A 24,930-nucleotide genomic window follows, 5' to 3' on the forward strand; every position below is an offset into this window, starting at 1 on the left:
TGTATGTTTTCTTGATTAATTTCACTAAAGCTAGGGCAATTCTCAACATTTTTCAAATGTGATTGTAAAAATAAAAACTACAAAGAACAAGAAACCACATTTCACGCTATTCAACTACATGTAAATAAGCCCCCACCCCAACCACAAAAGTAAGAAATTAATAAAAATCATTGTTTTTTAAACTTGAACGATCTGAGACAGTCAGAATTTTTTTTTATTCATAATTGTGTTCTTTGCTTGAACTTTTGAATCAAACCACGTTAACTTCAGGGAGTTATGCTATCACAGTTAATAGCACTGAACCTCAGCTTGATTCTCTTGTTTGTGAAATTAAATTCCAGAGTCTCTTGTTTCCTTTCATAATCCAAAACCATGCAACCAGATTAACTGGCAAGTCTAAACTGACAAATCTCAACTGGCCGAGTTTAAATCTATGCAGTGGATTGTGCTGCTTCCTCACAGCTCCAGGGTTCATATCCTACTCCCAGAGACATTTTGTGAAGATTTGTTCCATTATTGGTCTATCCTTCCACCTAGAACTGCTGGGATAGGCACTGGGTGCTTGAGACCCAGAACTGGGTTCGAAATTGGACTGATGGATAAATCTCTGTGCTCAGCAATGGACTGCCAGAAGTGGCAAGGTTTGGTTCTTTCTTCACATGGCCATTAACTTGAATAATATGATTCAGAAAAAACTAACAAATGGTAACTCCACCTTAAATATTAAGTCAGATTTTCAAAATAATTACTGTATGATGGGTGGCACAGTTGCACAGCGGTAGCTTTGCAGGAAGGAGACTAGAGTTTGCATCCCAAGTACTCCCTGCATGGAGTTTGCATGTTCTTCCCTTGGATTTTTTCCAGTTTCCTCCTGTAGTCCAAAGACATGCAGGTTAGGTGGATTGGTAGTACTAAATTGGCCTAAGTGTGTGCGTTCGCCCAGTGATGGACTGGCACCCTGTCCAGGGTTTGTTCCTCGTTTGAATCTTATGCTAGCTGGAATAGGCTCCAGCACCCCCCGTGACCCTGTTCAGGACTAAGTGGGTAAGACACCAATTTTTGAGTTTGCATGTTCTCTGCATGTCTGTGTGGGTTTCCTTTGGGTGCTCCTGATGTCAAAACACATGCAGGTTAGGTGAACTGGTGATGGTAAATTGGCCCTAATGTGTGTTTGGCGTGTGTGTGTGCATGTGTGTGTATATGTGTGTTTTCGGCTTGTGATGGACCAGCGCCCTGTCCTGGGTTTGTTCCTACTTTGCAGCCTTGATCTGGATTGAGTGAGTTAGAAAATGAAATGACATTATTGTATAATTTAAGATTCTGTCTTTTATAAATATCTTCTGTGTCCTTTAAACTGCTAAATATCCCACTGTCGACTGCTTCAGCTGAGTTCAGCAGTTTATGTACCCCAGCACTGTGTCTGAGAAACTGCCACTGTAGGAACAGTGACTCCAGAAAGTGTTTTAAAGCCAACTTCAGTCAAAGCTACAGGGAATCTGGATTCAGGGGATGAGTTTTATATACTTTAATGGTACATAAGAGGTAGGCGGTCAAACAAGCTACCTATGAAACAATCAAAAAATGACTAATGTCTGTATATTAAGGCCCAGAGGGACAGGTTTTCTTGTTTTTTCTTGTTCCTTTGTAACTTTAGGTTTTCCTTTACTCTGTCACTTAATATTAAATATATTCTTGCCATTTAGTTTGGGTGTTGAGCGATGGCAGGAGGGTGCCTTTCTATACTGTATATACATAACAAAAACTACTAAAATTTCTTTGGTTTATGTATCAGATAAAAATAAACTGAATACCAATAATTGTGCCTCATGTACACTTCTGAACTATATAATGTAAAGGAACCCAAATTATGGGCTATTGCCTAACTTTCCTGTCTCACCATGAAAACAATAGAGCCTCTACCCTCCCTCATTCTTGTGTTATAATTTGTGAACATTTGTCATAATCTCATATAAAGGAGCAAGATACCTGTAAATAATTAACAGTCTGATTTTATGACGCGATTGGATGAAATGTACAAACCCAGGAGATTAACATAAGCCCATGACGTCTATCATGGCCGCCATCCTCTTTTAGCAATGGTAAGACGCATGACCATGTTAACGTCAGTGACCAAATATGCAGTACTGAGACTGTCACCTCCTGACATCCCTCACTGATTATGTAAATGTTTAGTCTTCCACAAGCTTGGTATAGAATATTTCCTTGAGTTGTAAACTTTCTAGGTGCTTTGAATCCGCCCAACTTCCCCTGGGCTTACTAAGTTCCAGCTGACAGGTTGGTACATATTAAGACATGTGGCTGATTGCTTCTGCTTTTCAAGTTAATTATTTATAATGAGGTAGTGCCACGTTTAGTAATGCTACCATGCTGGAGAAATAAGCAGAAATTTTCTAGAAAGAAAAGAACTTTTCTTGTAATGCTTAAAAAGTGAACTTTTAAAAGGTACCTTATTTTATTTCTATGCTATAAATAGTCATTATTGTAAAGCAGCTTATCATGGTGCTTTTCTACTGAAAATGAACTTTGCCCAGTAATGCTATCATGTTTGCTTAAGAAGTACCTGAATATTGATGATAATTAGTTTAAGTAGAAAGTGCAATTAACTCTTCTACTGTATATTGTGGTGCATGCATAATTTCAAAAGCTGTCTCTAAGTCATAAACTCATGCTGTGCTGTTGGCTCCCATTTATAATGTCAGAAATGTGAGCTAAAGCAGCTGATTTAATGACCTTTGGATGATGGCACAAGAGCGCTTTGTACTCCCTTGCTTCTAACTTACACAAGCATGCCTTACTATAGCCTCTTGAGTCTACGGTCTAAAAGCACTTTTCTGAGTGAAAACATTTAATTATAAAAAGGCAAACTTGTCTTGGAGACAGGATGACCACATCATACCTAGATTAGCTTTACAAGTGGTTGCGCTTTGAGCAATGAGAAAAGTGCTATATAAATGTAATGAATTATTATTATTTAAAAAACGGATCAGACAGAAGAAAGAAAGAGCATAAAATCAATCCACGAAAGCTCTGACTCATTGCTGAAATTCCAAGTAATGCAAAAAATGGGCTGCCTGGGAAAAACTAAACTTCCACAGTACCAGGTTATATGGTGTTCACACATTATTTTACTTTTCCTTGTGGTACTATCTATTTAAATAATGCTTAATAATAGCGTAACTTTGTAAACCTTCATGTTCTGGTACTCTATTGAATTGCCCAGTATTACAGACGTAAAAAAAAAGGGGGGCATGCTAAGCTAGAGTATGGGACAGTGTTGTAATAGTATGGCATTTGTGATATTCTGTTAAGGTCTACATAATAAACAGTATAAAGGGGTGGGGGGGACAGGATCAGCATAGGACCCAACCACAACAAAATATGACAATTCTGGTGTCCTGGATTCAAGTCTTCTGCCAGATTATTGCCCATGTCCATGGGGAGAACATTGTACATGTTCTCCCCATGTTTCTTTGAGTTTTCTTCCAGGTACTTTGGTTTTCCTCCCACATCTCCAGAGAAGTACAAGTTAAATTATTTGTCAATCACAAACTAACCCATGTGTCACTGTGAGAGTGTGTGTGTGTGTGTGTGTGTGTGATGGACTGGTGGCCTCTCAAGGACTAATTGCTTCCTTGAAACCACTGCTGCCAGGATAGGCTCTCATACCTCATAAAACTCATTTAGATTAAGCAGGTTTGAGAATATTATGTTAGTTACATGCTATGCTCTGAAGACATTAGTATATACAAAACACTACAGAACAGTTAAGAAGAGTTAATCAGATGCAGAAAATGCAACCTTAAATGGAAAAAATACAACTCAGTGTTAAAAATACAAAGTTGTAGTAGTGTATGTTTACATTAAAAATAAAATATTAAAAAAACAAAGCATAATAGTTAATAGTTAAGGAGGTATGCTTCAAGATCACATTAAGCTTTAGTGTAATTTGCATTTCTTATGTGATACAGTTTAACATCAATACATCCCAGGGATGAGTGTGCTTTGTTAACTCCCGCCTATACATTAGCCTTGTGCCTTCCACCAATGGACATTCACCCCATCAATGTTTGGCTTCTGTCTTGACATAGTTGCTCTTGGGACTGGCTTAGATTATCCTCAATCCTTTAATGGACGGAGTAAGTTCTGGAAATAAATAAACGGATGAAAAAAGAATGTGTAAATAATAAAACAACTACACATCTCATTTGGCATTTCTCTCTTGCTCAGCTGCACCTTGATATACTGTTTATGAAATTTTCAAATAGAAAAGATTGCAAAACACAAATATGACTTAATGCCAAGAACGTAGACATAAATTTTGTTGTACAAGCACTAAACTAAACATCAATAAATTCCAAAACTTACTTAAAGCTACATAGACATATGCTTTTTCTGGGGCTGGAAAACAGGCATAAAAAGGATTTGCAAAGTCTGCCAGTAACTCTGATCCAAATTTGGAAGCCTACTAATTTATATTATTCCCATGTAGATTAGCATATTGAGTTTTTAATTTAGAAGAACTCAGCTGACACAAAAAGAGTGGTTTTATTTTGGACACAATATAAAACTAAAAGTTTAGTGCAGCAAAAGACAAAAACAAAATCACATCTTTGGGCTGTGGGAAAAAATAAGAGTACCTAGATGAAGCACAAAGAAACTCCTTTCAGAAGTAAGTCAAACCCAATTTAGGGACCTAATATTTATAATAGATCAGAACATCCATGAGATAATCAATAATGATATGACTTGAATATACACAAATTCTCTTAATAATATAAATCCTATTTCTCAATCACCATGACCATTTAATTTACAGGATTCTGGTAAAATCATCTTAGCGCTAAGACTCACTGGATACAAGACAGACCTACAGAATGCTATGATTAGCAAGCCATTATTAAATACTGAAACAAATATGTCTTAAAGAGTTATAAAGTATAACAGTGTGTTAATACTTTGTCAATTTGTTAAAAAAAAATTGGGGCGTTCAGTAAGGAATATGGTTAGGGCATATATTTGTGCCAACACTTTTTTTTTATTATTTATTAATTTTACCAGAATATCAAATATGTAAAAATGCTATTGAAAAAAAGTGGCAAAGTTTAGCTAAATTTAATAATATAAAGACATCCATCCATCCATTCATTATTGATTCCACTTCATGCAGTTCAAAATACAATAAAGAAACCAACCCTAAGTGTGGTACCATTCTTATACAGAGCACAAACACCAAGATGTCTTTTGGATGTAGGAGGAGATGCTGAAAACATGCTGTAAAGACATTGTGAAGAAAATGGGACAAGACAGCATGAAGTGTTGGGATCTCGCTGAGGACCCCATTTAATTGCAGTTGTGGTAGTGGGACTAGCAATCATACCTCTGAGTAGGACAAGGAGATAAGATGTAGCCAGAAGGCAGAAAAGGGTAAAAACTGAGAGATCTACAAATTAAGCATCAAAATAAAAGCAAGAGGCAGAAACTACTTTTAAAAAATTGCTAGCAAAGGATCAGCTTAAAACAAAGAAAAACTATTAAGTTATTAGTTTAGAATATAAATGCATTTAACAAAAATGTTTTTTTATCTGCAAACACAGACGAGGAAATGCTTGAAAAGGATGACCTTTTAACCTGTTGCATTATAATCAGGAGGTCATGACCTTCGTGGAACCACCCCTAACAACACAGGTTGTTGACCTAACAACAGGAGAAACAATTGGTGGTGTTTGTAAAACAAAGCAAAATGGTGGTGAAGACAGCTGAACAATTTTCAGACGAACATTGTGATATAACTAAATAACAATATTTGAAAAAAAATATAAGATCTATGGAAAGCACTTCTGATGGGGAACAAGCAAAAAAGGAAGAAACAATCATCTCAAGACTGAAACACAAAAACAAAACAAGGCTGGTCATTTAATTTCTGGCACTGACTTGATGCTGTAAGAGTGGGGAAAAATTAAAAAGCTCTTGATGAAAAAGTTACATTAAATAAGAAGCTAAATAAATAAATACACAATTTATTTAATATAAATAGAATGTAAGTAAATACATTGCATAGTAATGTTTGTTACCATAGGCATTATATGATAGATAGATAGATAGATAGATAGATAGATAGATAGATAGATAGATAGATAGATAGATAGATAGATAGATAGATAGATAGATAGATACTTTTTTGTCCCCAAGAGGAAATTAAGACTTTACGGAAGTCCACGAAAAATAAAATTATTATAACAAATCTTCAAGCACATATACAGTAACAGCTTCTAGCTTGGCTAACAATAAGGGAGCTGCTGCTGTCTAATAATAGGTTGTAGGCTGAAGTACAATGAATCAGATTGTTGCAGTTGAGTTACAGGTTTACATTTAAAGACATCTAAAATTAAAATAAAGTATGTCCAGCTTGTTGTATTTATGAGTGGAATATGGCACATATTGATGGAAGTTTGTGATTGTTCCTTCTAAATTTCCGGTGGTTGAAATCACTACCATTCCAGGAGAGGAATGATTCATCATTAGAGATTTGGTAACAGAACAAATCATTTCTGATACTGAGTACCTGTTTGCAGGAGGAGGAAGGAAAATATTAATGAGGATAATGTGACTTATCTCCCTGGGCCGTAAAGTGTACAAATTCCTCCAGCCAATATCATACATTACACATTTTAGTTTTAGTTGTAATGTGGTTGTTTTAACACAATTGCTCATTCACATGATGTCCAATCCCCTGTTTCCAGTCAGTCTGATTGTATCAAATTAAATCTGCTCTGCATTAAAATAGCAACTGAAGTAAAAAGTTAAACCACAGTACCTGAATGGTACGTAACTCACCATGAGATGTGACATCTTAATTGAAAGAAATCTTACCTTCCCCAATATATCAAGGAAGGACTATACGCCACTTTCTAATTTGCTTTATTTGCCTTTTGTGTCAAATTGCCTTGCTTGTACTTAGTTAGGTATTTGAGCTTATTTATTCGTAAGAAATCTTAGCTTATGCTAATTGTAAATATTGTTCAACACAGCAAATTGATAACTGAACACCTGCACATTACCTTTAATTAGCGGTCACATCAGTTCTATTCTTGCAGTGGGCTGGCACCCTGCCCAGGGTTTGTTTCCTGCCTTGCGCCCAGTGTTGGCTGGGATTGGCTCCAGCAGACCCCCGTGACCCTGTAGTTAGGATATAGCGGGTTGGATAATGGATGGATGGATCAGTTCTATTCAAAACTGATAAAATCTTACTTTGTATATCAATGCATGATAAACAGACAGTTACACTCTGAGATATACAACTTCAAGTAAAAACTAGATAGATATTGTATTAATAAAATACATTTCTAAATTCTGCCTTGCCTTTGTCAGTTATATTGCATCAGTCACACCAGCTGCACCACTGCTAACTGGTTTATATTAAAAAAAAATAAATACAATTTGTGGATAGTAGTTTGTGTGCTATGAAGTGAACTGCTTCCTGTTTTTCTGTCACTGTTGCATCTATGTGCATTAATAATGAAGCCTATAGTACTAGGGTGTTGTACTATGTTAGCCATTATGAATGTAGTGAGAAGTCAAGCAAAATGACACCTTTTATTGGCTAACTAAAAAGATTACAATATGTAAGCTTTTGAGGCAACTCAGGCCCCTTCTACAGGCATTTGCAGCTCTCAGTCTTTGTCATAAAATCTTTCTCTCTCTCATTTAAGACAGAACAGCCAGAGCCTGAGCCCAGATGTGTAAAACTGATAGACACTCAAGGCTGTAATTACTGCCAAAGATTCCTCTGCTAAATGCTGACTTGAATGGAATGAATATTTAGGAAATCTATTATTTTGTGTTTAATAAATGTAATAAATTCAGATCAATCTATAGAGATTTATTTTGTCTAAGACATTAAGATATCTTTTTTGATAATAAGCGTTAAACAGTCTTATTAAATCCACTGTGACCAAGTGTTGTAAAACAGTAAAATATGAAAAAGCTCAAGAATGGTGAATGTAGTTTAGAGGCATTGTACAATTGTAATGTGTCCAGACCTTCTGTGTCACCTTGAGTAAAGACATCTATCAAATAAATTTCAGTAACAACAATAAATCATTTGTAGAAGTAACATAATCGGTCCCAAACCACAGTTTGATGGTTTGTTTATAGCTTTTCATTTGTTTTCTATGACTTCTTATCTGATGTAATCCATTAAAGTATGTTCACCCACAAGGCAATAAGTGCTGTACACAGCACAATAATTCATCAAAGGAAGACACTATAATAAGACGTAATCACGTGCTCCTCACATACTACATCACTGCTTAGAAGTTCCTGCTTTTTTGTTGCTTATTCTTTTGTGTAAAGTACCAGCATGGAAACAAGGCAATGAGTAATATGAATGTTTTTACCAGCTTACAACCTAGAATTAAGCTGAACATAACATTTATTTCCAGTCTCTTACATAAATATATAACACTATTATATAAATATTAGCCAAGCATTTGCACAGCTATTAAAAATTTTTTAAACTCAGATCATTAACTTAGTACTTTGCAGATGCCCCTCTGGCAGATATTGAAGTCTTCTTAAGTAAGTCCGTAGCTCACAACAACAACATTTATTTATATAGCACATTTTCATACAAACAGTAGCTCAAAACGCTTTACATATTAAAGAATAGAAAAATGAAAGACACAATTATAAAACAAAATAAATCAACATTAATTAACATCGAATAAGAGTAAGGTTCAATGGCCGGGGGGACAGAAAAAACAAAAAAACTCCAGACGGCTGGAGAAAAAATAAAATCTGTAGGGATTCCAGACCATTAGACCGCCCAATCCCCTCTGGGCATTCTACCTAACATAAATGAAACAGTCCTCTTTGGATTTAGGGTTCTCACGGAAGGGCTTGATGATGATGATGGTCACGTAGACTTCTGCCTTTTAATCCGTCCATCATTGTTGGAGCATCATGAAGCTTTGAGTAGGTGGAGGTGGTACAGGCCACCACCACAAAGAAACCGGAAAAAGAAACAGAAAAGAGAGTAGGGGTCAGTACGGATTTTAGAGCCACCATGAATAGTTATTATGAGGAAATTGAACATATAGAGTATCAGGATTAAGTTAAATTAAGATTAAATTGAAGTTATAGAAAAGCCATGTTGAAGTTATGTGTTTTCAGCAGTGTTTTAAAGTGCTCTACTGTATCAGCCTGGCGAATTCCTATTGGCAGGCTATTCCAGATTTTAGGTGCATAGCAGCAGAAGGCCGCCTCACCACTTCTTTTAAGTTTTGTTCTTGGAATTCTAAGGAGACACTCATTTGAGGATCTGAGGTTACGATTTGGAATATAAGGTGTCAGACATTCCGATATATAAGATGGGGCGAGATTATTTAAGGCTTTATAAACCATAAGCAGAATTTTAAAGTCAATTCTGAACAAGCATTGTACTCCAGGATTTGGCCTGTTTAACCCATTCTTCCTGCTGATCCTCTCAAGCTCTGTTGGACTGGATGGGAAGTGTCTGTAACCTGCCATTTTTAGGTCTCTTCACATTCTATGGGGTTTGAACCTAGGTAATGGCTTCGCCGCTCAAGAACACTAAGAGACTTATGCTAAAGCCAATCCAGCCATGTCTTCATTGTATGCTTCAGCTCATTGCCATGCTGAAAGGCTAACCATTACCCCAGTCTGAGAACCTCCTTGTAGTTGGCTGCATTCATCCATCCCTCCTGTCCCTGCCACTGAGAAGCAACCGCATAGCATGATGCTGTCCCATGCTTCATCATAAGGATGTTATAAGGTAGGTGATCAGCAACGTCTGATCTTCCCCAGGCATAATGCTTGAAGTTCTGCCCAGAGACTTAAATGTTTGTCTCATCGGACCAGAGAACCTTTAACTTCAGGTTGTCTGAGTCCTTTAGATGCCGTTTATTATACTGAAAGTGGGGACACTCTACCCCACTCTGCTATAAACACCAGACTGATGGAGCATTGCTGAGATGGTCATCCTTACTACAGATTCTCTCATCCGAGCAGAGAATGTTTGAAGTTCTGTTAGGTGACCATTGAGTTTTTGCTCACCTCTCTAATGAAGGCCCTTCTTGCTTGATTTTTCAGTTTTGCCAGATGGCTAACTCTTGGAAGTCCCCTGTTGGTTCTAAAATTCTATCATTTCACAATAATAACAATGCTCCTAGTAACACTCAAAGCTTTAGAAATGGTTTTATACTCTTGCCCAGAGCTATGCCTTACCATAATTTGATTGTGGAGGTCTACATAGAGTTTCTTAGACGTCATACCTCGGTTTTTGTTCGGACGTGCAGTGTGAATTGTAGGACCTTATCAATGCAGGTGTCTCCCTTTCTAAATGTCCAATCAATTCAATTATCCACAGGTGTAGTCCAATCCTAGAAACATCTCAAGGAAACTTAAAACACCCAACCACAATCTGGAATGTCATATCAAAGAGTCGGAATACTTATAGAAGTAAGAGATTTCAGTTTGTGATTTTTTTAATAAATTAACAAGCCTTTCTGAAAACCTGTTTTCTCTTTGACATTTTTGGGTCATTCAGTGTAGATTGATGAACAAACTGGTAAATTATCCCTTTAAAATTAAATATACACCACAATAAAGTGTGCAGAAATTGAATGTCTTAAAAAACTTTGGAATCCCCTGAATTTATTTATTATATTTATAATATGTATATTTATATATTATATTTATTTATGAGGTATCTTTGCAGTTGTGGGTTCAGGTCACAACATGGCCAATCTCTTTTTACCACTTTCTTTCTGTTTCTTTATGGATTGTTTTTTCTGTGAGTTTTGATATGCATGTCTGTGACAAAGTTTGCTCTAGTAAATCACAAACTGGATTAAACAGGTTTGTTAATTAATTAATGGATCAAAGGATTATTTCAGTACTTTTCTCATGTAATTGTTTTGTTGATGCATTAAAGAGACAGAAAATTAATAATTCAAATCTTAGGTGTACCTCTGTAATTTGTGTTTGATGGATGGGGAAGGACTTGAATAACAGCAAGAGTACAGCCGCTCAGTGCAAAGTTTATGAGTTTCAAAAGATAATATATGTAACCAAATTTTCAGTTTAATGTTTAACATTCCTGCGGTGGGCTGGCACCCTGCCCGGGGTTTGTTTTCCTGCCTTGTGCCCTGTGTTGGCTGGAATTGGCTCCAGCAGACCCCCGTTACCCTGTAGTTAGGATACAGCGGGTTGGATAATGGATGGATGGATGGATGTTTAACGTTCAAGCAGATTTTATCAATGTACCGATAAACTGAAATTATTCCATGTACACTTTAATAATAATAACAATTCAATAAAACTAATAAACTGCATTTGGAAATCAAATTTTTTAGGGACAAACTCATTGATTTAAAAAAATGCGATGTTGCTCAAAGAGTCTCACAGTATTGTAGCAAGACAATCGAGTACTCAATTAAGCACTCAGTTAAGTCAGGATAGCTGCCTTTATTCCACCCCAGCTCTCAATCACTACAATGCAACTTCAGCTATGGATTTTCTGTGCTCAAATCTGTTGAATTACTACTTCACCAATTGCATTGTTGGTTAGTCCAAACATAAGGTGCCTAGATTTATAAAAAGGGTAAGGGACTATTTCTTGAGGTGACAGATTAACATTGTGTTTACAAAATATTGTAACTGGAAGAGGTACTCATATAGTGTTTATTAAGCAAATAAACACAAAGGGAATGAACAAAGAGAGACTATAATACAAATATAGAGAATGGAAACCAAAATCCCACACATCTCATGTCTGTTGCATTCCTGTATGCTGGCTATGGTGGCTTGCCCACTTGAACACGTACCATTGCATTTCTTGTCTCTCTCCTACTCATTCTTTTTCTCAGTGTTGGCCAGTTATTCCTGCCATTTGAGCTTTTCCCCAAAGTTTCTTCATGTTACCAGACCCAAAGAACATCTAGTCATGAGGCAGCATTAATATCATTGGGTCTTTAGTGGGGTCAGTAGATGCCCTACTTTTGATGCTGAGATATCAACCTAAAACTCCGTCTACCAAACACTAAGCCTTCACTAGCCCTTAAAGGCCCAAGCCTTCTAGGCAATTCCTCAGGTCCATGCAGTAAAGGTCCGACCTGGTTCAATTTCTGCTAATTACGAATTGTGTAATGTTATTTAAAAGGCTTGAAATTTAAGAATGAACCCTGCAAGTTCTGACCTTTAATGAAAAAACATGATCCCACTTCATCTTGTTTATTATCATGTGCCTTTCCAATCGGTCATTAGATTTTCTTGCTAACGCTCTGTAGCTTTCCTTACTCCATAATGGGAGGGATCAGGTGCTGGTGTTGGCTGGACATCAATTTCAATGCATCATTTGTTATTTATGCCCAGCATACACAGACAGCATATAAGATCCTAGTGGTCCAGGCATTCCAGAACTGAAATGTACAAGACCTATTCTGTTGTTAGGATGGCTAATTGCCTTTGGCCTAGAGGGTTCCCTTTGCTTTGTGCCATTCTGATCATGCTGCTGATGTTTGCCACCTTCATATATGTTAATGACTTCTAAGAGTGTAAAAATATTACTTTTTTGCAACTACTATCCTAAAAAGTGAGCAATATTTCTTTTTCTTTTTTAAAAGCTATAATGCTTTCTAGTAAAACCATTGAATGCAATGCAGTATTTACTAATGTAATAGTTTCCAGTTGCAGCCACACATTCACATCCCTTCATTAGCTTGTGATCTAGACATTATGATTACAAACACACTGTTCCAACATGCAGCACTCTAGGTCGAGATGAGACATGCCTGTTTTTGTACAGCACCCCTCTGCTTTCCTGTTTCATTTGCTTCTAGTTTGCTTGCAGTAATGCCACAGGGCAGTACATCTCAATTCTTGGCATGAGTCTGGCAATTAAAGAGACAAATAGCACACCCCTGAGTTATAATGAATTTATGTAAACAGTACATGTACGTCATTGTAGCATATTTCTGCCAGCAGTTATATAAACTTTGCTGTCTGGAGTGTAAAATTATTTTGTGGCTTTCCCCTATTCCCAAAATTATAGATATGTTTAATGTCTTTTATAAAATAATGATCACACACACATTCAAAAGGAATGAATAATGATCTCAGCACTCCATAAAATACAAAACAGCCTAGAGAAGAATATTTGACAGGATATGTCTCAAAATTACATAAAAATATAATTGCTAATTTTCTTTTCTAAATCTCAAGCTTTCCAAACATGTAGCCGAATACATCAACAATTGCATTACTTTATGTATGTATGTATTTTAAAGTGTTCTTTTAGACAAAAAGCAAAGTTCACTTCTTAAAATTTCACAATTTCTGAAGCATCCTAGGATCAATGGCTGACTCTCATCACACATTTTTCTTATGGAGGGCAGCAGAAATTCCATCACAGTATGATATCAAAAGCTCACACATTCAAACAGATTCCAGTGGTTTTCAGAATCAAAGTGATTTTCAGAGTACTGCAATTTAGCTTCTGTGATCACTACTAAAGCAGCAACAAATCTACTTTACCAAAATTGTTCACTTCTGCTTGTCCTCCTTTTCAGTTTTGCGATTTACCTTTTAGCATGGTCAACCTTTCTCCCTGCTAGTAAGCTACTGTCTTTATTGTCCATGTACATATACTTTTTTAAATGTACATTTCTTTGTTAAGGACCTAGGCCTAAAATCATCAACAAATAGTAAGAGGAAGAGGAGAAAAAATGGATGACTTACTGTACTTACAGTATATGCTCACAAAAAGTCCTTGTTCTTCTTATTTTCCAGACATCATAAAATAGATTAAGATAGTCAGGACTGCTAGTGATCTGCCCTTCTTCTTCTTTCGGCTGCTCCTGTTAGGGACTGCCACAGTGGATCATTTTCTTTCATATTTTTCTGTCCTCTGCATCTTGCTCTGTTACAACCATCACCTGCATGTCTTCTCTCACCACATCCATAAGCCTTCTCTAAGGCCTTCCTCTTTTGCTGTTGCTTGTTTCTCTATCCTTAGTATCCTTCTCCCAATATACCCAGCATCATCTTTTGAGCCCTTGTACTTGTCCAAACCAACGCAATCTCGCCTCTCTGACTTTGTCTCCAAACTGTCCAACCTGAGCTGACCCTCTAATGTACTCATGTATTTAATTCCTTTCCTGGGTCCTTGTGCAGACACAAGGTTAAAGAGATGTCACATTATGCAACACTTGTGGTGGCCTTCAGTCATAGCCTTCATGGGCTTAATCTTAGTGAGGACGTTGGCGCCATGCTCTGATGAATTCAGTGGCATGCACAGCAGCTCGCTCCAACAACATCAAACATGCAGGTATGCAGTCAGTGAGGTAGACATGCTAAGAGTTTGTCAGTTGTTTAAACTGAAACAGTCTGATGACAAGTTCATCAACTTCAATCATTAAGTCTGTAATGCCCCACAGCTAAAAGTCGCATAATTTGACATCGACTTTAGTCAGCATGTGTTTCTCTTAGTATTTTGGCCTTTGAGGTGGGTGGGTCTTCAAGCAAACTATTTTCATACTTTTCTAAGTCCCGTACTGGACTTGGAAATGTATGACATTTGCACAAGAAAATATGTAAAATGGTGCATTTATTTTTAGACAGTGTTGGGGGAGTGCTACTGAATGTATTAGGTTGTATACACTGAATTTATACAAAACAAAAAGTAAATGCCATAACATTGGGGCAAATTTTGTTTATTTGCAAAGCAATCTGCACAAATGTTATAATTTCCAATTTTCAGGGTAGGTCCTGAGAACTGCATGATAATTTTCAATAAGTATTATTACAACAAAACAGCATTCATGGTGGTGCTGCTGCCTAATAGATCCAGTATTCTGGATCTTAACCTCACGGCAGGTCTCTGGCTATATCAGGTCTGCAGATTTTCTCTGTGTCTAGACTGATATTTCCTTGGTTAGTGTAGTTTACCTCACCCATTCCAATGATGTGTATGTAACATTAGTTGCCACTTGTACAGTAGTCCCATGTGATTGTGTGTTTCAGTAATCAATGTGAAGTATTCACGTCTCACTCATGACTGATTTCTTCCTTTTTGCCTAATGCTGCCAAGAATTGGCTTTAGCATCCTCAGTTCCCACAACTCTTGAGTTAAGTTGGTCTGAATATGTTATCCATCCATCCATCCATTTTCTAACCCGCTGAATCCGAATACAGGGTCACGGGGGTCTGCTGGAGCCAATCCCAGCCAACACAGGGCACAAGGCAGGAACCAATCCCGGGCAGGGTGCCAACCCACCGCAGGACACACACAAACACACCAAGCACACCCAAATTAGAATCGCCAATCCACCTAACCTGCATGTCTTTGGATCGTGGGAGGAAACCGACGCAGACACAGGGAGAACATGCAAACTCCACGCAGGGAGGACCCGGGAAGCGAACCCGGGTCTCCCAACTGCGAGGCAGCAGCGCTACCATTGCGCCACCGTGCCGCCCGAATATGTTATGGTATGCCATATTTTTGATACGTTCTAAGCAGTTGGACTTTAAACTATAAGGCTGATGATGCTCTTCCTTATAAGTGCTTCATATTACCAACTAGCTGTCCCCCGCAGCTCTGACTGTATGTTAGTGAAACAGGATGAACTTTAAAAATCAATAAGCAAACAAGTAGAGTTGGCTAAGTGGAGGCATGGTGCGCTCCAACACATCACAAGAGGTACACTGACTCGAACGGAAGCTGGCGCATGAGGAAGGAGGGCTTCCCTTGGCCCGCAGCCTCTGTCTTGGATTAGCGCAAATAAATTGCTCCTGCAATCAAACTGTGATACTTAGCACGATGAGAGAACTCGTGCAATCAACCTGAATGTTGAAGCAAATTATAGAAAAAAAAAACCCAATCTAAATCCATTAAGTAGTTCTGTCATGAAAAATTTTATATAGAGAGAGATTTTAAGAAATGACATAACTGCCACACATTGCTTTCTCTTTCATTAGGTGTTCTCACCTTCACCCAGCATTGACCAGAAGACTATAAAGTCGATTGCTACCCTTACTGGCCACTGTAGGTCATTTATTTTCGCACTCTGTTTCTTTAGGCTCTTTTCCCAATTGTACTCCATTTCTGCTTTCCAGATGCTAGCACAGCTGAGTATATCTGGACATCAATTAGTCTTAATTAACAGCATGTCTTCCTGAATATGCCTATTAGCATGCCAATTAGAGCCATTACAGACATTCTAGAAGCCTATGCTAATAACAGCTGCACACCCAACTAAATTTATAAAGACTTCTGTGTAAAATCACATTGGAAATTCAAAGCCTTGAAGATTGTGTTGAACTACTTTTCATGTTTGGCACACATTAAACAACAGTGCCTTCCTACAGTTTACCTAAGGGAAAAGCTTAGTGGATATATTCTACATGCCCAATAAATGAATTCATTGACTTATTGCCTTAGGCATCTGTAGTTTGTGATTATTTTAAGAATGGATTGAATTCAGAGAGGTGCATTGATAAAGGCTCACAGAGACCAGTGATGGGTGGAGGTAGATGTGAGCTGCCAGAGATGAGGTAATGCACTTACTAATGATGATATGTAGTAATAACTGTTTAAATCACAGTTTGCTTTTATTCAGCATACTATGCCATGTGCACAAGCTGTCAGAAAGAATTTTCATTGTCAGACTTTTTTCATTTCTCTACAATATGTTCCTTCATCGGGATGTCTTTTAAAAACATGTCCTTAATTAAATGCACACAAACAGCAACATATTGTGAATGAAAATTGTTTCCGTCAAGAAAGATGCTGTGGAGGTAAGTCATCAAGTTAATATACAGTAAAAGCAAGAACCTGTCCACTTATCTGCTGCTGGGTATGTTTGTGGGCTCTTAGAATTGTGTTTCTGCCTTGCTCACTCCGGATTGTAATGGCAAACACATGGGTAGGCAAAGAAAACTCATTAATGTAAATGTTAAATGCAATGCAAAAACAGCCTAATACATACAGTATGTCAGTCAACCACTAATATACAGTTCAGCATTATGTACATTTATTTTACTATTATATTTAATAAACCCTTGTTTTCACAACAGATTATTTCTGAGCTTGTACAGCACTAATGCAGACTTCAAGGTTACATGTTTTTATATAAAAATACATTTGTTTAGGCAATGTATGAAAAGCAACTTACAAATAACGCATATGCCAAGCACTGGAAAGTGATTAGTTATCCATTACGACCCAGAAAGAGATGCTAAAACAAGAGTCAGATGTAAAACATAACCCCGACCTAACAATATCCATCTTCATCCTCTAACCTGCAACAAACAAGAGCATTTTACTTCAGGAATTCCTGCTAAGCTATTCTTTCAGAATATGAAACTGTGCTTCACCACAAACTGCTATTGTATCCATCCATCTATCTATTATCCAACCCGCTATATCCCAACTACAGGGTCACGGGGATCTGCCGGAGCCAATCCCAGTCAACACATGCACCAGCCCACCACAGGGCATGCACACACACACACACACACACACACCAAGCACACACTAGGGACAATTTAGAATCGCCAATGCACCTAACCTGCATGTCTTTGGACTGTGGGAGGAAACCGGAGTACCTGGAGGAAACTCACGCAGACGCGGGGAGAACATGCAAACTCCATGCAGGGAGGACCCGGGTCTCCTAACTGCAAGGCGGCAACGCTACCCACTGCGCCACAGCGCCGCCCACTGCAATTGTAGGTGCAGGAAAATCACCCAACAAAATAATATAGACTTTGATTGTTCCCTTCTTCTCTACAGACTATTCCCAACATGGATTACAACAGGTAACAATTTCGATTCCATTCAAAGAAGTTAGGATTTGAACTAGCACCCTTTTAGATCTGGCAGGGGAAAATAATAATCCTGAGTTCACATTCCACACCCAGTCATTGTCAATATGGATTATGATTGCTATGTCTTATGTTATGCTATGAATGTTACGGTTTTATATCTTTTTTTTTTCAAAAGAGGCCCCCATTAGTTCATTGGAGAATCCAAATTAGCCCATTGTGAATGTGGGAATGTAGGTGAGCGAGCCCTGGGATAGATTTGAACTCCAACCAGTAATTCTTTATGCCTTGCACCTGATATTGTTAGTATAGTCTAAAGACAAAAAAAATTAAACAAGATTCAGAAAATCTGAGAATGATGTGTAATTTTTTCCTGTACATAAACAATATCCCAGTTACACCAGTCTGCACCAAAATCTTCCCACATAAAAAAATTGATGTACATTATAGGTGTGCTGAACCCATTGTTTGAAATTGGAATTTCTCCAGTACTACTACTACTGTTTCAGTTTAAGTGAAAAAAGCAGTTTTGAAAAAAATGTGTTGGTTTGCTCTACACCTGTAATTTTTTTTTCTCTTCTTATGCCTTCAAAATAGCTGGCGGTTTGTATTTGTATCTCTCATAAGTGCAGATTTTTAGTCACAGCATCCATCACAGTTTTTAATCTGGACAATTTCCATTTTCCCTGAGAAACTCAGCAAGTACCCTTACAACTTTACATTTATAAGCAAGAATATTTGTTGTTTAACAATCAATATACTGTATCGTGTGATGCTTTGATGGTGGAGTAATTGATGACTACGCATTTGCCCAGTTTGGGTCTTGCCATAGTCTGTGATGATGCTACACACAGACTTATTTACAGCCTTGTATTTGAGGGTGCCAGGACATGCTTCTACCCCTAAAGCTCTGAGTTGGATTACACACACCTACACACATCTGAGTGTGTTATGTTATGCTGGGTTCCTGGCATTTTAAAATCTTCTCTAAAAATCCAGCATGATCTTGAACCTCCCACATTTTCTTGAAACTCAAAAATGGAACACAATCAATTTAATGTACTTTCTTTACACAGTTATTACGAATCATTTTCATCTTCAGATATTCTCCAGTCTTTTGGAACCTGGAGCAATTTACAGAATCTCCATTAAGTGTTCCCCTGCAATAGTAGCACTAGAGTGTTGATCTTTCTTCACAGCTTTATTAATGAGACCTGACCCCTGCCCCTCGTCTTGTATACTTTCACGTGTGGTTTGTCCTTGGTACCCCTCATTGGAATATTTTGCCCTTCGGCACTGATCATGCAGCAGTCTAATTATGGGAGAAACCTGGAAACAAAAGATGGAGCCGAAATTTCATTCATAGCTTTGGCACTGTGCCTGTAGACATCATTGGAAAAGCCTTTTTCCAAGTTATCTGCCAGAGTTTAGTGCCCCAGTATTTTTGTCCTTTTGCCCTCCCTTTAGATTGTACTCTGTTGAAGTGCAAATTTTAGACAGCAGTGTATTCTTATTTTACTGTGTAAGATTTTAAAGAATTCAGAACAATAAAAACATAGCTTAGTTGTCTTGAAACTGAGAATTCCATTAAATATTAACAATACTGTAATATTATCATTGTCATCAATTTCATTTTCATTCTGCACTCCCTGTTGAAGAGCAACACTGAGTATGGCTAAAAGGGCTTCTTATGCCCAAGATTGTACTCCACTCCTTCCTGGGGAATGCCCAGACATTCCCAAGGGAGTTGAGAGATATAACTTTTCCTTGGGATTATATCCTAGGTCCTGGGTCTGTCCCCTTGGTCTTCTTCAAGTGGGTAAGTCCCTGTACACTGTCCTCTTCGAGGTACCAAGGGGGCATCCTAGCTAAATGTTGAAAGCACCTTAACTGTCTCCTTTTGACTCAGAGAAGCAGCGGTTCAACTCTGTGTTCCCATATTGCTGATTACAGAGCCAACAACACTGCCCAAAAACAATTTAGGCAAGTGAAAAAGTCATTTTTTCAGTCAGAACCCACTGGAAAATGTCACAGTCACTGTTAAACTTACTCCTGGAAAAGACCCTGGGGTACTTAAAATCCACTACATAGGGTAGCAACTTACTTCTTACATACAAGGAACATACCACTGTTTACATGATGCCATGTTTGGAGGTGATAATTCTCATTTAGACTGTTTTACACTGTCAGGGATGCCAGGGGCAACGACCCAGCCGGGTCGCCTTGAGGGACCGGAAGAGGGTCTACGCCCGCCCTGGATCACGTGGGGGCTGCCATTCTGGTTGCTTTGGGGACCACGGGTAGAGGGCTTGGAAGCCCAACCCTGTAGGGACCCGTGGTCACCGCCAGGGGGCGCCCCAATGCCTTGAGGACCCTGGACCTCAGCACTTCCGCCACACCAGGAAGTGCTGGGGGAAAGAGGAGCAGGGACACCCGGAGAGCTTCCGGGAGAACAGCCGGCACTTCCGCCACACTGGGGCGTGTCCAGGGAGGAGTGCCGGGAAACACCTGGAGCCCATCCGGGGTGGAATAAAAGGGGCCGTCTCCCTTCATTCGAGGCTGGAGTAGGGTGGAGGCAGGACAAGGCAGGAGAAGAGAGAGAGGAGATGGCCCGAAAAGAAGGCATTGAGTGGCCAGGAGTTTGTGGGGGTTTGTGTGTGTACTGACTTTATTGTTTAAATATTGTATACTAGCAAAATACCCGCGCTTCGCAGCGGCAAAGTACTGCCTTAAAATTTTTATTAAAAAGAAAATTAAACCTTTTTAAACTGAGGGAAAATATACCAATAATTATTTGTTAAGGATCTCTTTGTGTACCACATTGTGAGTTCGGCCCTCCGGTTGTAATATGACCAAGCTGTGCGCTGAGCTTACTCTTGAGCATACAACGTACAGTTGGCCATGTGAACAGTAATCTTGTCTCAAATCTCACAGCTTGGATTGCCGCTGTCATAATCGGTTTGAGTTTCATGGTTTGTTTCAATTCCGACAGTATTTGTAGGACTTGTGTTGAAGAGACATTCGGCATCTGTCAAACGTTGTAAGTATACAACCAGTTTCATCGATAACTTCACATCCAGCTTTTGAGAGTTTAAACATTCATAAACATCAAAGTGTCTACTACTGAAATCGTCACCTGTGAATTTAAGATGTTTAAGAGGCATTGGCGGTTGTCCAAAGGTGTAAAATATTTGGCCATTTTGGTACACTTGAAGGGGACAACCGAACAATTCAGCGGCAGCCATCAACTCACATGCAGAACCATAGGTGAAGGGCTTAAGCATTTAACTCTTATAGTGCTCCTCTGTAGTATAATTATTTCCTGTACTGTCATCAGTCCACACCTTGAACCGGTTCCAGTCATTCAATACATAAGACACAATGTTCCTCCGGATATCAAGAGTGAGCCTGATATTGCCGTGCAATATATAACAAAGAGAATGGAAAAGGCAGGTGCCATCTCCGGGCATGGAAACCACTCGATAAAGTGACAGTTCTTTGATCGATGGTGATCACCTCGATAGACATGTTAATGCGGGTACGGTTGGAATGATAAAGGAAATGGGTGCAGGGAGACGTGAATCCCATGGCAAAGCAAGGAAGGGAATGTAGAGACTGGAAGAAAAGACGGCCTTATATAGGCAGGCAGCCAACAACGTGGGAGGCGTTGGGATGGGGGACCCAATGCCGCCTCACACGGTGACCGAGCTGCAGGCTATGGACGTATATATGTACGTAAGTAGGATTCAGTTAGCGTTGGGAACCCGCGTACCAAATTTCTTGAAGATGGGCCCATAAGTAACAAAGTCCGTTAAAAAGTTCAATATGGCGGCCGACAGTGGCATCATACCACCGAAATAAGTACCAAATTTCAGCCTTCTACCTACACGGGAAGTTAGAGAATTAGTGACTTTGGAAAGTTCAATATGGCGGCTGACAGTGGCGTCACACCACCGAAATAAGTACATACATTGGTTTCGGTTAGAGCAGGGATGCCGACTACAAAATTTTGTGAAGATGGGGCCATGAATAAGAAAGTTCAACATGGCGGACGTCGTTGACCGTTATGACCGTTATGCGTGGAATTTCGAAATGAAACCTGCTTAACTTTTATAAGTAAGCTGTAAGGAATGAGCCTGCCAAATTTCAGCCTTCTACCTACACGGGAAGTTGGAGAATTAGTGATGTTTGGAAAATTCAATATGGCGGCTGACAGTGGCGTCATACCACTGAAATGAGTACGTACATCGGTTTTGGTTAGCGCAGGAAAGCCACCTACCAAATTTCGTGAAGATGGGGTCAGCCTTCTACCTACACGGGAAGTTGGAGAATTAGTGATGAGTCAGTGAGTGAGTGAGTGAGTGAGTGAGTGAGTCAGTGAGGGCTTTGCCTTTTATTAGTATAGATAAACGTGTGGTGGTGATTTAACAACATGTCTGCCTGTCTGTGCCCGTGCCGCGTCCACAACACTCAGGTGAGAACCATTCCAGTGTGCACCAGAGACCACAATCTGGTAAAACCTAGACAAAATCATTTTCAAGCACAGATTCAATTCTTAGATTTTCAAAGTGTTAACTTTCACTCTCTGGCTACACCTTAATACCTTAGCAACTTAACTGAGCCTCTGATTCTGGCAATTGTGTTGTGCCCACACTAACCTGCATTCTATGGGTGACAGGGCCTTCAGTTGTATAGCACCCAGACTTTGGAATGACCTCCCAAAATTAATGAGATCAGCTGACTCCAGTCATTGTTTTCAAAAACAACTTAAAACTCATCTGTTCAGGAAGGCTTTTACCTTAACCTAACACTCTGTCTCTTCTTTCAGATTACCTTTCTATCCAAATGCTCAGGATAATTTGTCTGTGTGTTATATCACAAAGGATGTGATTTGTTCAGGCAGTTCTTTTAGTATTGAATTTACTCTTGTTTATTCTTTCTTTTATTCTATTAAATGCTTTGGTATATCCTGTGTTTGTTTACTGTTCTATGCAGAAACTATGTGTAATTTTATTTTAAGCTCCTTGAGCATGGGAAAGGTGCTACATAAATGACATGCACATTACATTATTATTATTATTATTATTATTATTATTATTATTATTATTATTATCAATGAAAGTCATGAACAGAGGAAGAGATGCACTTTTAGCAGAGCCTATCACCCACACTTAACAGTCTTGACACTGGTCAAAAGCTTTTTCCAAGTGGACAGGAATGGCAAACACCCCTGTCCCTTTCACACACACAGAGTTTGTCCACTGTTTCACAATTACAATGAAATTTACCTGGATTTGAGTTTCCATTCAAGTAGCCCAGGTTTTCCAAGTAAGGCTAAGGAGTGTGATTCCTTGGCAAATGAAGCAAACCTTCTTGTCTCTCTTTTTAATCCACTGTGAATTCTTCATTGTACCAGAAGTGTGCTTAAGGATAATGTAAGAACATCTGTCAGAATATTGAAGTGCAACTGAATGTGGACCTTGTAATATGAAAATGATACTAAACATACCAACAAACCCTCCAAAGAATGACTGAAAGAGAAGCAATGGAGCATTCTAGAATAGTTGAGTCAAAGCTCAGATCTGAATCCCTTTGGAGATGCTGTGGGGGATTTGAAACAGGCTGTGCATGCAAGACATCCCTCAAACATCTTCTAGCTGAAAGAATTCTGCATGGCTGAGTGGGATAAGCTTTCTCCAAGCTGATGTCAGCGAGTGCTAGACATTTTTAGAAAACATCGACTTGAGTGGGCAATGCCAGCTATTACTGCCAAAAGTGTGTTTACTTCTTCCAGAGATGGAAATAACAGATCTGCTTATTTTTTGTTGAGTAAATTATTGCAAGGTGAAATTTTCATTATTTTTATTACATAATTTTTATCTAAAGATACTGTTTAAATGAAGATCAAATCTTGATATGTCCACATATGTTAAGAAAGAAAAACATTTTAGATTAGATTAAGATAAACTTTATTAATCTTGAGGGGAAATTCTGATGCATACAGCAGCAGAAACACAAAAATCAATGATACAGACTCACACGACAATTAGTCAATCAATCAATCAATCAATCAATCAATCAATAAATGTATAGCGTGCATTGACTTCCAAACAAACTTAAAGAATTGGAGGAGGAAGCACTGAATTGCCTGACAACACTAGGCAGAAAAGATCCCCAGAGGGTCTTGTTGGGATACAGTGGTGTAATGAGGCTGTGTCTAAAAGCTCTTTAAGTGAACACCTCCTGGAGGGAATGGAGGGGATTTTTCATGATAACACACAATTTTGCCACCATCCACTTTTCCACAACAGCTTCCAGTGTGTCCAGGGTAAATCCTGTGATGGAGCACGCTTTCCTAATACGTTTGTTCAAGCATTGTTCATCTTTTGCGTCTGAGTTGCTTCCCAAGGGGATGGCAGCATAGAACAACACACTAGCTACTATGGACTGATAGAACATTTTCATTTTACATTTTTCACATGACTGTAGGCAGCAATCAGGAGCTGAATTCAAAGTTAAGATGCTGGATCTCTGTAGTAACAACATTAAAAACTGTGCAACTAATAAAAAAACTTACATTTAATTGTTACAAATCTTTCTGTTCAACATTTCACGGAAACACTTCAAGCCAAGGACCAGGCTGAGTTCCAGGTAGACATTTGATGCACAAATAGTTGCTCATAATTTCACATTAAAGTTCCTCATTCAGGCTGCAAGTGTGCTGAAATATCTTGGCAGCTGACAGTTCCCCTCATCCCAACAGAGTTTGTGTGTGGCTGTTAAGTGTGAGATGTGTGAAAGTGTATACCAGGCTAATGTTCTCCATTAGGCTTATCTCTGCCTTGCTGGAAACTGATCTTAGGGAACTGGTGAATGGATAATAAATTCACCACCAAAACATCTGGCTTAAGTCTGTTCTGAAAGTCATAATTTGCACACTTCTTTAACTTTCATTCACATAAAAAAGTATGGAGGCTAGACTAGTGTAACAGGTGTGATTTCCTTTGGATTCATTTACCATTCCAGAGGATTTACATAAGAAACGGAAAAGAATTCTTCGCCCACGCT

At 38.6% G+C, this 24,930-nt stretch overlaps 1 protein-coding gene across 2 annotated transcripts in view; it reads left to right on the top strand.

The window, feature by feature from the left end:
* The window catches only part of LOC120516521 (regulator of microtubule dynamics protein 2), a 230,023-nt gene that overhangs the window by 42,797 nt on the left and 162,296 nt on the right, over positions 1-24,930 (top strand). The window lies entirely within an intron of this gene.

Source organism: Polypterus senegalus, chromosome 16 (genome assembly GCF_016835505.1).
Source record: "Polypterus senegalus isolate Bchr_013 chromosome 16, ASM1683550v1, whole genome shotgun sequence".
Taxonomy (NCBI): Eukaryota; Metazoa; Chordata; class Cladistia; order Polypteriformes; family Polypteridae; genus Polypterus; species Polypterus senegalus.